The sequence below is a fragment of the Crinia signifera genome, chromosome 2, assembly GCF_055691185.1.
Source record: "Crinia signifera chromosome 2, ASM5569118v1, whole genome shotgun sequence".
NCBI classification, from domain to species: Eukaryota; Metazoa; Chordata; class Amphibia; order Anura; family Myobatrachidae; genus Crinia; species Crinia signifera.
The window spans coordinates 267,185,958-267,191,957 of record NC_139218.1 but is presented as its reverse complement, the minus strand read 5'-3'; positions in this window follow the sequence as shown (position 1 = coordinate 267,191,957).

The window sequence follows — 6,000 nt, the reverse complement described above, 5'->3', positions numbered from 1 at the left end:
TACACTCTGGATGTAAGATGCCACCAATCACATTATTGCAATCACATCTCTCTAACAAAGGATTCCTACATCTGCTTATGACACTGTAAACTCATATATATTTAAATAGTTAAACATGTTTGTTCACAAGCAATTTTATCATGTTTGGCCGATTCACACATCTTAAACATACCTGTACCAAGACATGACTGGTTTTTTAGGGAGGACACATATGCATTCCTACACAAATGTCCCTTTTGACCCTTGTTTGTCTACCTCACCCACTCCATGAGGAAATCATTGTTCTGGACCTGCTTTTACCTACTAATGTAGGAGCTACCTCACCTGCACACAAACTGCTTTCTCACCTATTAAGTTGCTCTGCACATGTGCTGACACAAACTAATTAGCTGGGAAAAGTTGGATATGAACATGTGAATGGCCATGGAGAGGGTTACACATGGGAAACTTCTACCACACTTCAAGAAATGCACAAAAATACCCTGGTCAGTAAGTACACATAAATGTATTATTTGTTTCACACAAGAAATGACACATACAACAATTGTGTGGTAATTGTGAAAATAAATTTATTTGCTGTTCAGCATCACAGCTTATTTGACACTTTAATGTCATAAATAAAAATAAAATATAAAATATAGACAAAAATAACAATCAGCCAGAACAAGAGGTTGCATATCTCCAAACATGTGTTACCCTGCAAATGCAATGGTGAAAGAAATGTGGACACCAGAATACGAACTGCAACAACCAGGGTGAATACTAAGCATGATACACACCACCAAAAATGTATCCTGCATTTCTAGAGGTCAAAATAAGAACTTTACTGCCCATGGCACGAAAATGGATAGATGGCCAACTCAGGAAGTGGATGTCCAGTGCAATTTAAACATTTGGGGTCCAACCACAGAGGAAGTGAACCAGGTGTCATTATTTTGGCCCTTTTTCCCCCTTTTTAGATGGGGCCTTGGGGACAGGGGCCTTTGGCTCTGATGGCTTGCGCCGTCTTCCCCTAGTGGGCACAGGAGGTTCAGCAGAGGTGGAAGGTTGGGGAGCAGCTTGGGGTGGCCCAGCAGATGGGGGATTGTCCCTTAGGGACCTGGCGGTGGTGAGCAGCTCCACCAGAATGTCATTCTGGTGGCTGAGTTGTTGGGCAATGCTTTGCATGCCAGCCGCCAGAGTGTCATTCGTGCGGTTGAAGGCCTCACACTGCTGCCTGTTTGTGGCCTTCCAATCTGCCAGAAATTCCCCAACCTGCTGCTGACGGACCGCAGCCTCCACCCCTTGCTGCTCGATCCTCTCCAGCGTCACCATCCACCTGGCATCCCATGTGTCCTGTGGCTGGGGGTGTCGTGTTGGTGGAGGCTGGACCACTTGCTCCACCTGTGGCTCTGCAGAGGAAGATGCTGCCGGTTCATCCTGTGTTTCTGCTTCTTCTAGGATAATAATTGAAAACAATGTCACCATCACATACACACAAAACACTATCTTACCAAATACAATAAATTACTGTGACTTACCATCAAAAGCAGCATTAAAGACCTCCACCGGGAGCTAACTATCCATATTGGATATCCCCCTGACCTCGGCCACATCAATGACATCCAAGGCGTCCTGCTCCAGGGGGGTATATTCCAAATGATCTGGCATAGGCCCCCTCCCGGTGGACATGCTGTGGTTGTACCGGTCAGTCATCTTCCTCTTCAGTGTAGTTTTGAAGTCTGACCACCTACAAGTTCAAAAATACAAATATCACCATGAGATATGTGCACCACTGTGCTAGTGAACATCATGACTACGTTACATTTCCTAGTGTGGGTGATCTTATGTTTTTTAGGCATATGTTTCCCACACACACATTAATGTCTCCATTATGAGGCATTTCAGTGTCTCATCTCATTCATTAGGCCACTAAATGCACATACATAGATCACTATGCAGAAATGACATCATCCATGGCCAAATTATGCACCTCCGCCTGGTGTGAAACTACACATTCCACCATAGCTTGACAGTGTTGTTATTATGGAGTAATTTAACTATGGGAAGGCATACTGGGATGTGTAGTTTCTCACCAGCTACATGTGCACAGTTTGGACATTCTTGTTTCAGTAGCATCATATGGAACATGTTACAACAACTCTTTTTCAACAACACACTTTCTGTTGTCCCATCACATACTTCACATGAGCAGAACTTTGCCCATAACCTCACATTACACCAATGGTGCATGTTTCATATATAAATGTGGGTTATTAGACATGGTTGTGTTCACATGTGACATTGAAGTGTAGCACTATCTACAAACACACCTTTCTATTATTCTCAAAACATACATGTAACATATGTACACACATATGACATTATCAGGGGGACAAACACACTTGCCTTTTCTTCACCGATAGCCAATCTCTGACCACTGGTGACACCTGGTTCACTTCCTCTGTGATCTTCTCCCAAAGGTTTCTCTTTGCACTGGCACCCGGCTTCCTGGTTGGCAATTAGATCCTTTCTCATGCCCTGGGCACTAAAATTCTCAATTCTGCCTCTAGAAATGCAGTGTTTCTCTTTTTGGTGGTGGTATCCTGCTCAGTCCTCGCCCTAGATGTTGCAGCTCGTTTTCTGGTGGCCCCAGTTCTCTCACCATGCACCTGCTGGGTCACACCTGTTTGGAGAGATGCAACCTCTTGTTCTGGCTGGTTGCTTGGCCCTTGTGGAGCTGGTGGCGTTGCAGTAGTGCCTGTTAGTGAGGGGCCCCCTTGCTCTTGGGTCCTCCTTGTCCTCTCCTGCTCCCTCTGCCTCAACCTTTCAAGCAAGGATTCTGCTCTTGCTCTCTGTAGAGCGTCCTCAGCTGCGGAATCATCTGAGCTAGACATGTTTGCAGCAATTATGGCCTGCATCTGACTGGATATTTATATGGTAAACTCCCGCCATGAACAAGGCGGCGTATATTTTTCCCCGCAATGTAGTAGCTAATTTACGCCGATATTTCCCGCCGATAATTCCCGCTTAAATTACGCAGGTCTCAACGCACCTGAACATTCACCTGTACATGCACATACACAGGTTGTTGACCATTGTGTGCTACATGGTTAAATGTGTGCACCTGTCATTCCAATGATGAGTGTTTTCAGGTGGTATCTGTTGGAGTTTGTGTATGCTTTCTGAATCACATTTAAAAACATAAGAACGTTATAATGCTTTCCTTACATATGTTATGAGGATGAATTTGTCATACACCAACATGTTGTATGTGCCTTGTTATCAGCGTATGTATTAGTAGATGGTTGCGTGTATTATTTTTAGCACACTGTATATACAGTATGTCTCTACATTGAAAGCATGTTGTATGTGCCTTGTTATCAGCGTATGTATTAGTAGATGGTTGCGTGTATTATTTTTAGCACACTATATATACAGTTAGTTTCTCTATAAATTGAAAGCATACTGTTTGTTATGGTGTGTGTATATCGGAACGGTCCGCGTAAGTTTCTATTCGCATACATATTGTTAATGTAAGAAGGATTAATAAAGTTAATACTAAACAAACAAGTTTTTAGACCAATCAGCAACCACCAAAAGTTATATATGTACCTGCAATTAATAACTGCGCCATTGTCAATATGTCTTCAACCAGGGCTAACTCCTTTTCCACCCAGGAGCTGTTGGCCTTGGTTGAGGTCATGGACCGGCGCCTGGGGCCCAGGGGCCCATATGTGTCCAACAGGGAGAAGTGGTGGGCATATAATGCTGCCCGCCGCTTAATCTACGCCCGGACCGGCGTCTGCAGAAGCCTGGGGCAAGTGGAGCGGCGCTGGTCTGACCTGCGGCAGCCAGTGCTGCTAAGCACAATTCGCCGCCATATTGGCCGATGTAATTATATATTTACAAATATGTCTGCGTTTGTTAGCAATGATTTCTGTAGTTTTTATAAATATGTGCATGAGTATATGGGGTGTATATGGGGGGTATATGGGGGGTGTATATGGGGTGTATATGGGGGGTATATGGGGTGTATATGGGGTGTATATGGGGTGTATATGGGGGGTATATGGGGGATATATGGGGGGGTATATGTAGTCCCTCTGTTTTTGGGTGTAGCATATCAATTAGTTAGCATGATAAATGTATGAAATATAACTGAAATTATCATTTGTAAGGTTATGAGCATGACTAATGTGAATTTTTCATTCCCCCATTTTTATGAAACCCAACCTTCGATTTCTATGCCATCAACATGAACATTTCAGCACGCGCCAGGGCACGCATGGAAGCCCGGGAGGAGGCAGCCCGGGAGGAGGAAGGCCGTGAGGAGGGAGAGGAGGAGGAGGAAGACCGTGAGGAGGAGGAGGACACATTGGGGCCTGCTGGAGCCCACCCCATATCAACATCCCCTTCCACCAGCCACTCCTCTACCCCCACCCACACCCCTACCCCCACCCACACCCCTACCCCTACCCCCTCCCCACCCCATTTCCAACCCCCCTACACCTCCCCACCACCCACCCCCAAACCTCTCCAATCCCCACTCCAACCCACTACCTCTATCCAAACTCCAATCCCATCCCCCTTGTTCCTGACCCCCCAACCACCGGACACCCAACCAGCGGCGAGCAGGATGGCTCAACTAGCCGTAAGTAAATAATGTGGCTAATGTTTACCTACACATTTCTACACATAAACAATCACAACAACCACATATGTGTATTCAACATCATCATTAGTTGCAACATATCACTGCAGGTCGACCATGAGGTGTGGCCTGTCCTTCTCCAGGAACAAGGGTCCCCTTGGTGGTTTTTTTGAGTGTGGCCATGGCTCACCCCTTGAATAATTGACATAACAGTACATCCAATGACATATCCGACATTAGTGGTGTTGTAGTTATGTGGGTCCAGGTGTTCCCAGCATGATGTGCAACATTAATTTATAGATTGTTTTGTTCATAGTGTGTGAGGCCATGCGGATGCATGCTTTACAAACATAGCTTTAGGCCAATAATTTGTACAGCAATGTCCTAAATTTAAAATAGTAAGGAGTGCTTAAGCCGCAACAATGTCATAACCCTTAAATAGCACAGCCTAATTGTGAGGTTAGAGGTGAGTCCCCCAAAACAAAACTACCAATTGGGATACAGCATACATTCATCCAAGAAGGAGGAATCTATTTAATGTTATGTAATATGTACAGTATGTGTGTGTTAACATATTAGTTTCAATGTAGTTGAAAAATGGGTACTTGTGAGTTATCCGGGCTGCCGATTTCTAAATCGGGTCGGATCGGGCACATCGCATCGCATCGCATGCGACCATCGGATGCGATGCGATGCGATGACCCGATTTTTCCATAGGAATCAATGTTAAAATGGACTGAGTCCATTTTAACATGGAATTCAATGGGAAAAAGGGGTCCTTTTCATACCCCTACTATCCAAGTGGGCATGGAGTTGGATATAAACCTGTGGCTAGCGTAGCGAGCCACCGAGCCCGAAGCGTGGCGAGCGTAGCGAGCCCCGCGAGGGGACACAGAATACCGTCCCCTCGCGGGGCTCGCTTCGCTCGCCACGCTTCGGGCTCGGTGGCTCGCTACGCTCGCCACAGGTTTATATCCAACTCCATGCCCACTTGGATAGTAGGGGTATGAAAAGGACTCAGTCCATTTTAACATTGATTCCTATGGAAAAATCGGGTCATCGCATCCGATGGTCGCATGCGATGCGATGCGATATCGCATCGCATCGCATCTGATTGTATGCCTTAACTTAAGGCATACAATCAAAAAATCGGCAGCCCAGATAACTCACAAGTACCGAAAAATGTATGTGGCCTTCACAATTAACTCACAACTTCTTATTATGTACAAATACAACAAACATTTGTGTATATTATATATTCAATATAATGTTTTTTTTTCCCTTCACTACAGACACTGAACAGCACCAGGAAGATGTGGCCCAGATTGTGCAGGAATTTTTTTTAACCCTGCTGTATTTAAACATAC